The 12,795-nt window shown below is 37.7% G+C and overlaps 1 pseudogene; it reads right to left on the bottom strand.

The window, feature by feature from the left end:
* Positions 1 to 3,855: 3,855 nt before the first annotated feature.
* On the bottom strand, positions 3,856 to 4,845 carry LOC110287011 (L-lactate dehydrogenase A chain pseudogene; annotated as a pseudogene).
* Between the last annotated feature and the right edge of the window lie 7,950 nt (positions 4,846 to 12,795).

Below are 12,795 nucleotides of genomic sequence, written 5' to 3'. Positions count from 1 at the left end.
ATGCCTCCATGAGATCCAACTGTAAGGCATTTTCTCAATTAGTGATCAAGGGGGGAGGGCCCCTTGTGGGTGGGACCATCTCTGGGCTGGTAGTCTTGGGTTCTATAAGAGAGCAAGATGAGCAAGCCAGGGGAAGCAAGCCAGTAAGAAACATGCCTCCATGGCTTCTGTATCAGCTCCTGCTTTCTGACCTGCTTGAGTTCCAGTCCTGACTTTCTTGGTGATGAACAGTAGTATGGAAGTGTAAGCCGAATAAACCCTTTCCTCCCCAACTTGCTTCTTGGTCATTTTGTTTGTGCAGGAATAGAAACCCTAAGACATTTTCTTTTCAAAGAACAGTATCATTTGGTTTTACCTGTCAGTGTCTGGTATGGTTCCACACCCCACGGAGTGGGTCTTAATTCAAGTCAGATATTGGTTATATCTCCCACAAGCTTTGTGCTACTATTACCCTAGCATATCTTGCAGGTAGGACAACCTTGAGGATGAAAGAGTGAAAGTGTTTATGGCTGGTTTGGTATTTACTTTTTTATTGTTTTTGTTTTTGTTTTGGGTAGTCCACAGTGTACTTTTCTGTACCGAAGATGCTAGAATGTAGGAGTGAAGGCTCTATGTAGCTTACCAGCTTGACTTCTCTATGCTTCATAATATATAAAGAACTAAAAACTAGATTTGTTATGTGGATGTTTTCAGCAATACAGCCTTAATGTCAATTTAGGGAGATCAAACTATAGTCATGGCAACAGCCTGTGTTGTTGGGAGACTACAGTGAGATTCCTTTGGTCAATAACTGAATTAGATATAACCCAGTCCCAGTATTAGAAGCTTCATATGGTGACTACAGATGTCTAATTGGGGACATTGTCTCCCCCATTATTTGGAAATTTCATTTGTAATTCCTCCATATATGTATATACTTTAGAAAGCTTCTGTTTTATTAGATTTCCATATAACCCCCTAAATAGCCCTTAAATTTAGCTGTCTCTCCTACAGAGTCTCTCTCTTCTCCCTCTTCACTCACCATCTCCACTTGATTCGTCACTTTTAATCCCCCAATTCATCCATAAATATCTATTTCCCTTTCCTAGGGAAATCTATTTGCAACCACGCAGTTCCACACTCTGTGGGTCTATAGATTATAGTTAGTTTATCAGTGGCACAACAGCTAATAACAACATATAAGTGAATACATACCATTTTTGCATTTCTTGATATGGGTTACCTTACAATGATTCTTTTTCCTAATTTCATTTATTTATCTGTAACTTTCATGGATTTTATTGTCTTTAACATTTGAGTAATAGTTCAATGTGTAAATGTACCATACACTCTTTGTCCATTGTTCTGTTGAAGGACACCTAGGTTGTTTCCAACTTCAGACTGTTATGAATAGAACAGCAGAACAGAAATGAACACAGTCTATCAAGTGTCTTTGTGCTATCCTTTGGGTATATGCCCAAAAGTGTTATAGCTAGATCTTGAAGCAAATGATTCTCATATTTCTATGGAATCACCACACTGATTTCAATACTAACTGTACATGTTTGCAATCCCACCAGCAGTGCAGGAGTGTTCCCCTTACTACGCACCCTCACCAGCATGAGCTGTCACTTGTGCTATTGATTTAGACTAGTGTAAGATGAAATCTCAAAGTAGTGTTTATTTTCATTTCCCTGATGACTAAAGATGTTGAACATTTAAGTGTTTCTCTGCCATCTGAGTTTCCTCTATTTATAATCCTGTTTAAATCTGTACCCCAATTTTAATTGGTTTTTTATTGATATCTAGTTTTTAGTTCTTTACATATTTTGGGTATTAGCTGTTTATTGGATATGTAATTAGTATGCTACCATTTTATTTGAATGACTGTGAAATGCCAAAGCTTTTCAGTTCCATGAAGTCCCATTTATTAATTGTTGTGCATAATGCCTATGTTAACTATATTCTGTTCAGAAAAACTTTACCTGTGCCAATGAGTTCAAGGCTATGCCTCAGTTTCTCTTCAGACAGGTTCAGTGTATCTGGTTTTATGTTGAGGACTTTGATCCATTTGGACTTGAGTTTTGTGCAGGGTGATAATTATGAATCTATTTGCATTCTTCTATAGGCAGACATCAAGTTCATGTTGAAGTTGCTATCTTTTCCCCAGTGTGCATTTCTGATTCTTTAATAAAAAATCAGGTGTGTGTCTATAGGGGTATGCATTTGTGTCTGGATCTTCAATTCAATTCTATTGATCAATGAGTCTGCCTTTCAAGAATGCAATATTGTTTGTATTTATAAAACTCTGTAGCAGAATTGGAGATTGGTGATGATATCTCTAGCAGTTCTTTGATTATTCAGGATTGTTTTAGGTATCCTGTGGGTTGTGTGTGTGTGTGTGTGTGTGTGTTTCACCACATAAAGCTGAAAATGGTCCTTTCAAGATATGTGAAGGCTTATATAGGAATTTTGAAGGGACTTGCATTTAATCTGTAGAATGCTTTTTGGCAGGATGGCTATTTTTATTATATTAATCATACTGATCCATGAGCATGGGGGAATCTTTCTCATTTTGTATTTTGTTCAATTTCTTTCTTACGTATTTTAAAAGTTTATATCATATAAATCTTTTACTTGTTTGGTAATAGTTACTATAAGATATTTTACATTCTGAGGCTATTGTGAAAGTTATTATTTCCCTTCACAGTCTGTTTGTTGATTATGTATAGCAGGGCTTCTGATTTGGGTGAGTTAATTTTATATCTTGCTACTTTGCTGAAAGTGTTTATCAGCTTTACAGAGTTTCCCAGTGGAATTTTTAAGATCAAGTACATATACTTAGGATACCATCTGCAAACAATACTTTGACTTCTTCCTTTCCAATTTGTATCTGCTTAATCTCCTTCAGTTGTCTTATTGCTCTAGATAAAACTTCAAGTAGTATATTGATAGATAGGGAGAGATTGGACAACCTTGTCTTGTTCCTTATTTTAGTGGAAATGCTTTGAGTTCCTCTCTATTTAAGCTGATGCTGGCTATGGATTTGTTGCAAACTCGTTTTACTATGCTGAAGTATATCCCTGGTATCCCTAATCTCTGAAGGACTTTTATAATAAAAGAGTGTTAGATTTCGTCAAAGGCCTTTATTTTTTAACATCCAATGAGATGATCATGTTTTTTTTTTCCTTTTAGTTTGTTTACATCGAGAATAACATTTACTGATTTTCATACATTGAACCATCTCTGCTTATCTGAGATGAAGCCTACTTAATTACAGTGGATGATATTTCTGATGTGTTCTTGGATTGGGTTTGCATGTATTTTATTGAGTATATGTGTATAAGAGAAATCAGTCTTAATTGTCTTTCTTTTTTTTTTCACTATTCAAGGTTTATTTGGTGTTTTCATTGGCATGACACTTGAGTGGTTGGTTGCGTCATCCATATGCAGATCTCACATTTCACATAATATTTCAATGTACACTACAGGCACATAATAATACATAAAATATCCTGTAGAACATTTATGCACAAGATATGCATAATGGACTTACATTCTGGAGCCAGGTTATCAATAACAGGGAACTCGTTGGCCTAGGCATGTTTGGTGAGGTTGCACAGCACAGCAATGCAGCAGGCTAACAGGATAACTGAAGCCTGCACACAGTTGTCAGTGTGTCTTAGAGACAGTGGGTCTGTTACACTAACCAGGTTACCACTACACAAGTACCACTTAGGAGCAGGGTAGAGCTGTGGGAACTGATATTTTCTCTCAACACCGTTGTACTAACCACAGCTCAGATGAGAAGTGTGTGGTCTCCATAGAAACCCTGCTGCAGCCTGGACAGTGAAATGCTAGAACACTAGGAAGACTTTAGAACTGCAGCTCCTTCTAGATTCCCCAGAGGGTATATGCACTCTTCTTCGGCGGCCTCTTCCTCAGGAGTCAGTGTCACCTTCACAACACCCGAGATTCCATTTTGTCCTACGATATATGGGACACTGAGGAAGACATCATCATTGTTTTCATAGAGACCCTTAATCATGATAAAAAATGGGATGTACCCACTTAAGTTCTTCATTATGCTCTCAACCAAGACTGCCATAGAGAGGTCAATGGCCCAGAATGTGTATGTAACCTTTCAGCTTGATCACTTCATATGCACTGTCAACCACCTGCTTGTGAACATCCTTCCACTGCTCCTTATCTGCATCAGTTCTGGGTTCAGAGACTTCAGGAAGACACTGGTAACATTCAACACCATTCCACACAGGCACACTAGAGTCGCCATGTTTTTCAAGGACCCACCAGTGACAGCTCAGTGGGTGGACTCCAACCTTTCTCCCATCAGGTAACAGAATCCAGATGGCAACCACTTCTAATAACTCATCTTTTGGGAAAGCCACTGATTTTCCAAGCCATGTAGGTCAAGATATCCACTGGATTTGAGACAAGCAGCTTGCAGTGTGGACTGTGCTTCACAATGTTCGGAATGATGAACTGAAGATGTTCACATTTCGCTGGACTGGATTGAGTTTGCTCTCTCCCTCTCGCTCATGCCCCTCCCCCCACTGTGATGATGGCCAGCTTGGAGTTTTCTGTTACACAATAGTCTTTGCTGGAGACAATTTTTGGTGTTTTAAGGAAGAGGCTGCCATGCTGGAGATCCACCATCTCGCCCTTTAGCTTGTCTTCCATGATGTCAACAAGGGTAAGCTCATTTGACAAGTCCTTCAAGATACTGATGGCACAAGCCATGCCAACCCAAGCAACTGTAATCTTGTTATAGGGGACCTATTCTTCCTTAAGAAGATCCACAATCAGCTGGTCCTTGAGGGTTGCCATATTGGACTTTGAATCTTTTGAGACCGCTAGTGCATGATAGGGGACGATGGGCAAGCAGCAACAGTGTGGCCTGGGCTCACTGACAGTGGCTCCAGCACCCTAATTATCTTTCTTTGTTGAGTCTTTATGTGGTTTGGACACAGCACAAAAATGGATCATGTTTTAGTATCCGTACATTCTGTTAGTATGTATCTTTTATTGGGGAATTGAGACAACTGATGCTGAGAGATATCAATGACCAGTGTTTAGTGGTTCCTGTTATTTTCTTCTTGCATGGTGTGTGTGTGGGGGTGTGTGTGTGTGTGTGTTTCTCCTCTTATGACCTGCTGATCTGGGAGTATTTATTTTCTGTGTTTTGTTTGGTGTGGTTAACCTGTTTAAGTTACAGCTTTCTTTCCAGTGCCTTCTACATGGCTGGGTTATAGATAGATACTGCTGCTTAAATTTGGTTCATCATGGAATACCTTAATTTCTCCATCTATTGTGACTGAAAGCTTTGGTGAGTATATGACTCTATGAGTGTATATGTGTGTGTGTGTGTGTGTGTGTGTGTGTGTGTATTTTGGTCTCTTAAAGTCTGTAGCACATCTGTCCAGGCTCTTCTGGCTTTTAGAGTCTCCACTGAGAAGTAGGTATCATTCTAATAGGTCTGTCTCTATCTGTTATGTGGTCTTTTTCCCTTGCAGCTTTTAATATTCTTTCTTTATTCTGTATGATTATTGTTTTGTTTATTATGTGCCAAGAGGACCTTCTTTTCTGTTTCAGTTTATTTAGTGTTCTGTATGCTTCTTGTACCTTGGTAGATGTCTCCTTTACGTTAGGGAAATTTTCTCCCATGATTTTGTTGAAAATATTTTCTGATCTTTCACCTTGGCTTCTTCTCTTTCTTTGTTTTATTCCTAGATTTGACCTTTTCATAGTGTCACAGATTTCCTAGATGGTTTGTGCCAAGAGTTCTTTTAGATTTAACATTGACTTTGATGTACATATTCATTTCTTCTATTATGTCTTCAATGCCTAAGATTCTTTCTTTCATCTCTTGTGTACTCTTGGTGAGGCTTACCTCTGAGCTTTCTGTTTGAGTTTCTAAATTTTTTCATTTAAATTTTTTCCTAATTTTTTTCCATTTTATTGATTCTATTTCTACTTTCAGTTATTGAATATTTTGTTCATTTTCTTCCTCTGTTTATTTGGATTTTTATAGATTTCTTTAAAAGGCTTATTCATTTTCTCTTTAAGTAACTCTATCATATCCATGAAGACTATTTTAAGGTCTTTTCCTTGTGCTTCAGCCATGTTGCACTATCAGAGCCTACTGAGGTATGGTTGCTCAACTCTTGTGGAAACATATTGTCCTGGTTCTTATTATTTGTGATTTTATGCTGGCACCTAGGCATCTGGCTTTGGAAAGATTGTGATTCTGGGTTCTAATATATTTTGTCTTGTCTCTGTTCCTGCGTATTTTGTTTCTTAGTTTCTGTTGCTCTCTCTGGTCCTTAAGAGAGTGTGGTGATTGTATGTTTCTTGCTAGAAAGTTCTTCTGAGATACTGATACATTTGGCCACTGGTGGTTCCAGATAAAATGTGTTTCAAGGTATTGAGAGCTGACACTTAAAAATGTAGATGGGCTAGGAAGTAGGTGGGCAGTTGGAGGTTGAAAGAGTCCACAGGAGTGAGAAAAACTAGGTGTTCAACTAGGATCTGCATAGTCCCATGGGAATTGGGGCAGTGAGTGAGGAGAAGCAGCTGGAGGGATTCTGCTACAGAGATGTGGTTGAGACTAGGGTATTGAATTTGAAGGAGAGGAGGGAGAGTGAAGATCTGAAGCTTGCCTATCTGTTTTGCTGGCCTACTTGCTTCTCTGGTAGGTTTGGCTGATGAGTTCCTCAAGAATGCTTGCTGAAGTTGGTGGATAGTACATTATGATGACTTAGAAGAAGGAAGTTTGAAGAAGATATTGTGATCAATTGGGGATGGGGTCAGGGAAAGGGGGAATACCTCAGCAGGTGTTCTGCCACAGAGTTAGGGGCAAGTCTAGGAGATTGGATTTAGAGGAGAGAAGGCAGATAGATGAAAGATCAGAGTTAGGAAGATCAGAGTTAGCTTACCAGCTTCCCTGGCTTGTAGTTTACCAAGGAATTCCTGCTGGAGTTGGGGGCTGGGTAAACCAATAAATGGGGGAGGGAAATTTTGAGGGGAAGATCTGTGTGATCCACTGCTTATTTCTTACATGCACTAAATGTATTAAGATATTTTCCTTTCATATACCTAATATTATTTATAGAAACTACAATATTAACATTACACAGTACAATCTTATGTACACAAATGAACAAAACAGCAACACCAAAAATTATAAATGTTTACTTTATAGAGGTCAGGGAAGGGTGTTGTAGCTGTTACTTAGATTCGTGTGCCATAAAACATACACACAGAGTTTTGAAAATGAATTTACAGTACTTGTGTACCATCCATAGAAGTAGAATAACAAAATAAAGACAGATGGCAAGAAATTAACACCTAACTTTAACACTTTTCTGCTATGTTGCCATTACATACTTCTATACTGTACTAATTCAGACTTTATCTTGACATTGATTTGAAAATTGTATGCATGTTTCAACACCATCTGCTGAATAAGTGTAATTCAAGGGGGTGGGCATAACCATCATGGGATATCAACAATAAAGGCTGATTCCACTGTAACATCTCTCTAATGGGAAAAGATGGTTAGTTGGACCAGCATCATTGCTTGCCCAATTATTGACTAAAATCCAACTGGCACTTCTCCTCTTCATATGATTTTGCAAAAAACAGGCATAATGCAAATAGTTGTTTCTGATTTATATATCTTTTAAGTAAGTTCCCCACTTGAATTTAAATCAATAGCTTTATAAATAGACATTTTAGTAGCTTTTTTTCCTGTTAGAAGGATTTCAAGCCAACAGAGAACAAGGAGATTTTGAGTGTGCCAATTGTGGAAATTGGACTGAATATTCTGTGTACACAAAACCAAAAATACACATACAAACCAGATGCCATGCTTCCAAACAAACATCTGAAGTACCAAGCTTTCCAGAGAATCCTTACTTATGCTTACCAAATTGTTCACTCCAAGCCCTAGAGTAAATCTAGACTTTTTAGCTCATTCTTAGTCAGGAGTTATAGAAAAGGTTGTAGCCATATCACAAATATGTATGAATCATGTATTTTAGACTGCCCATCGAAGACAAAATGAAACATTAGATTATGATAATGCAAAGATGTTTAATGCACTGTTTTGACAGTCTTCAAATACTTAAGGTAAGAGAAAAACCTTTCAATAATAAAGCAGAAACAAAGATGAAAATATAGCTAAGCAACTACGAATATAATGGAATATATTTGAAGATATTTTGACACTTTCCCCAATAGTACTCTTTTTTGAAATTTGTAAACTAGAGCACATGCGTTCAAGAAATGAAGAGAGAAAACAACAACATTTTCAAAAATAGTTTTAAAATCCTACCAAGCAGTATATTTACAACATTAGCATTAAGACCTACCGAAGAGTATACATGTAGGGAGCCATGACTCCAGATACATAAGTAGCAGAGGATGGCCTTATCTGACAACAGGAGGAGGGGAGGCCCTCCATCCTGCGGAGGCTTGATGCCCCAGTGTAGGAGGATGCTAGAGAGGTGAGGTGAGAGTGGGTGGGTGGGTAGGGGAGCACCCTCTTACAGACAAAGGGGAGGGGGAGGGAGGATGGGATGGGATGGGATGGAGGTTTGTGGAGGGGTGACCAGTTAGCTGGGTATCATTTGAAATGTAAATGAATAAAATGATGGAAAAAAAGTCCTAAATATAACTAGAAAACAAAAAGAAAAGAAACAAAAGATTCTCACACAGTTTTGTTCTTATTAGAATAGCCATAATAGCCATGTATTCAGTAAACCCCAGAAGGCACATATAATCAAAGCATCCATAAGTAAGGTTCACCCTCTTTCTACATTCTTATTTATTAGTAAAAATACTGAGTAATTAATGCAATTAACCATTGTCTTAGGAAAGATGCTATAAGGATACCTTTACTTACATTTACTCAACATTACTTCCTAAATAAGCTAGAATATTAGAAAATTAAAATTCGGGCTGGAGAGATAAAAGCACTGGCTACTCTGCCACAGTACCTAAGTTCAAATTCCAGCACTAACATGGAAGCTCACAACTGTCTGTAATTCCAGTTCTAGGGGATCCAAAATCCTCAAACAGATGGGTGCAGGCAAAACACCAGTGCACATAAAATTAAATTAAATTAAAGGTTTTAAGAAATTAAAATCCCCTTGCCAAGACTATAGATTGTAGTGAGAATATTGGTTTATTTAAAAAACAAAAATATTAAGAGAAAATGTTTTCATTTAAATCCTAGTTGTGGATATATGAGGCTGCTTCATAGCAGGTGACTATGATTGGACTCATGCCCTAGCATGAGTGAGAATTTGCCAGCTGCAGATAGTTTCTGTGAGTGTATGTTTGGAACTCTGGGGACTTTTCAGAGGCTATATGAAGGCTAGAGCCCCAATATAAGGAGCTGATTGCTAGTTGGTGGATAGATGCTGTTGTTTGCTGTTGGTTGTGGTTTGTTGAGGTTTGTCAAGTAGTCATATGTGAAGATATGAAAAAACAAATTAGATATCCTGATGGTAAAGATCAATTTGCCCTAAGGAATTCCCTAATTAGCAGGAAACAGTCTAACAATATCGTTGCCCCCTTTCTCCTCTATCCTTTTTTCTCTCTTACCTAGTGTTAAGGGGTTGGCAGGATGGAATAGGTGGGGTGGAGAAAGATGAAATAAATGGTACTTACAAAGTAGCCAAAAGTCTGGCTACAGTAGGTAGTCTCCATAAACTAAAAGCAAGACCACATTGTTGAATGTAACACCTACACAACTCATTGAACATAGAGGAGTCAAGCTGTTGCCTACATAGAGCCTTGTCCCCCACCCTACAAGTTCTAGTATCTTTGGCACAGGAATGTACAATGCAGGCTACCAAAAGAGAAACTTAAACATCAACTTACCTACAAACCTTTTTTATGTACAGTGGTGTCCTACTTGCAAGATATGCTAGGGTAATAATGGCACAAAACTTGTAGGAATAACCAACCAATATCTGATTTGACTCAAGGCCCACTCCACACGATGGAACTCATACAAAATATTGCTTGGATAGCTAAGAACCTAAGACTAGATAGCCTAGGGAACTGTTCTTAACAGAAAAAAAATCATAGCAATAAATGACTCCTAATGTCATTCTGTTATAGAACAGTACCTTGCTCAGCTTCCTCCTACAATATATGGGAACAAATATTGAGACCCACAAGCAGAAATTATCCAGAGAGTGAAAGACTTTGGAACACGCAGCTCTAAGTAGGATGTTTCTATTAAATCCCTCCCAATGAGGGATCAGGGGACTCTGCAGAAGAGGAGGCTGAACGAATATAAAAGACAGAGAGGAAGGAGAACACCAAGAAAACAAGGTCCTCTAAATCATGAACAAAGTTTATGAGGCTTTAAAGTATATGAGACATACCCTAACACATACACACACTCCAGAATAGAATAGACTAAGTTGCTACATCACATCTGAATTCACAGAGACAGAAGTAGAATGCACAGGACCTTCACCAGTCTGCACCTGGTCCTCTGCATATATATTATGGCTTCCAGTTTAGTGTTTTTAATGGGGTTCCTGAGTGTTCAAAAGAATGGGTCTCTCTGATTCTTGTACCTTCTCTTGGGCTCTTTTCCTTCTGTTTGTTTTATCCAATTCTGATGTATAAGTTTTGTTTTATATTATATTATTATTCTAAGGAATATGCCTGTTTTCTAATGAGAGACTTAAAAGGGATGGATCCAGATGGAAGGAGAAATAGGGAGGAACTTGTTGGAAGACAGGAAAAGAAAACACAAATCAGGATATATTATGTGAGGAAAAAATTATTTTCAAAAAAAAACAAAAAAGAGAAAAAGTTTTCCAATATCCAACATAAAGAGGAAAATTATTCTTATAAAAAGGAGTTCCTATATTACAAAAGGATTAGGATGAAACAAAACTCTCCTGCAACTTTTGGTTGGTTGGTTGGTTGGTTTGGTTTGGTTCGGTTTGGTCAATACTGAGAGTCAAACCCAGGATTTTGCACATACTAGACAAGTACTCCACCACTGAATGACATTCCCAGTCTTTCCTGTAACATTTTCTCAAGTGTGTTCATGACCAGAAAGAATTACCTACCAAGCAGAAATGACAGTAAATTTTAAAGCAGCAGACAGAATTACTGAACTGTGACTCTTGTAGTAATATCCTAAAAGGAAGTATACATTGAATTGCTTTATTTACTTTAATTGTTTGCAGGGTATTTTAGTATGCAAGTTCCCAGCATGGAAGTAGGGAGAAGACTTTGTGTCTGACCTGCTGCTGAGATGTGCTTGTGAAATGTAGCAAACTTTTCCAAGGAGAAGGGCATCCACCATTGCTCAGCACTTGCTATGGATCAAAGTGACACTTTTCTACTTGTAACATGTAACTTGTAACATGGCCTCAGAAAGGAAGGTAGCCTTGTGTGGGCTCAGGTCGCAGGCCTGGTTGACACCTGCAGCTCTGCTTAGTGCTTTGCTTTAGATCTCCAGTGTGAAAACAAGTCTTCGTAGTGCTCAAGGTGGTCAACATGTTATGATGGTGGGTTAGGGTGCTTTCTGAGTCAAATGAGAGGTCTCATTCACCTGGAGCAATCGTGGGCTCTGTGTATCAAATTGCACACCAAATGATTTTTATGCCCACATGCTGGGTTTGACTATGAATATTTTTCAAATTGTAAGTATCTGTCAACTACTTTGATGTGATAATACATAAATAGAATGCAACCTAAAAACATTTAAAAAAAACCTACAATCATATAAGGTAACAGTTAAAGGCTCTGATATTTTCCTGTACTACATGGCATACTGTGCAGTTCAAAGAGATTATATTTTACAGAGTTATAATTATCTGAGATTTTGTACTGATAAAAATATTAATACAAAATAAAATATTAAAATGCATGATTGATGACCTCATTGTGGTTTATTCTTAGGTGAACTAAAATGTTGTGTTGATATAAACGTGTATACTTTGCTTTTGTTTGGATACAGTGAATAGCATTACCTAGCTTTATAAAATATGCTTGCCTGAGGAAATTCAGTTCTGTTCACTGAAATATACTTGAGGTATTTTCTTTCCATCACATTTTAAAATGTACCTATTCCTATTTCATTTACAACAATAAAATAGCAGTTTGTAGGCATTTCATAAGTTTGATAAAATAGGGCTTCATTTTAAGAAAACTTCAGTTTCACTGTCTACATATAATTCACAAAGGTTATTCAAAACATACCAGAAAATTCCCTATAGCTCTGTATGAGAAACTGGAAACAGAATAGACTAAGCTGCTACATCACATTTCCTCTATGAAAGCTTTTTACAAACTTGTAAAGAGGGTTTAATTGTATGCTCTGTAAATACTTGGGCAAGTAGGTCTAAAACAGGTTTCTGAGCCAGGGCAAAAACCAGGGAAGTCCAAGAGGACTACAGTGAATTCACAAAAGCATGCATGAAATTAGAAGCACATTTTTACACCCTGTGACAGATTGCAGAAAGTGGAGATTTTGATAGGATTTTGAATGCTAACAAGCAGAACTGTAATGTTTCAAGGCTAAAAAATATGTAAGAAGTACAATGATTTAATAGTTGTGTGGTGTGGTGTGTTTTGTTTGGCGTGTGTGTGTGTGTGTGTGTGTGTGTGTGTGTGTGTGTTAGGGTATGTCTCATATACTTTAAAGCCTCATAAAGTTTTTTGCTGTACAAGGGTAGTAAGTTTCATTGTTCTTTAATAAGAATGGAAATAACTGAACAAAAAATTAAGAGTGCTATTTTTTTTTTAAGTGAGCCT

The sequence above is a fragment of the Mus caroli genome, unplaced genomic scaffold (assembly GCF_978045245.1).
Source record: "Mus caroli unplaced genomic scaffold, Mus_caroli_1 scaffold_5, whole genome shotgun sequence".
NCBI lineage: Eukaryota > Metazoa > Chordata > Mammalia > Rodentia > Muridae > Mus > Mus caroli.
This window is presented reverse-complemented; position numbering and strand designations above follow the sequence as displayed.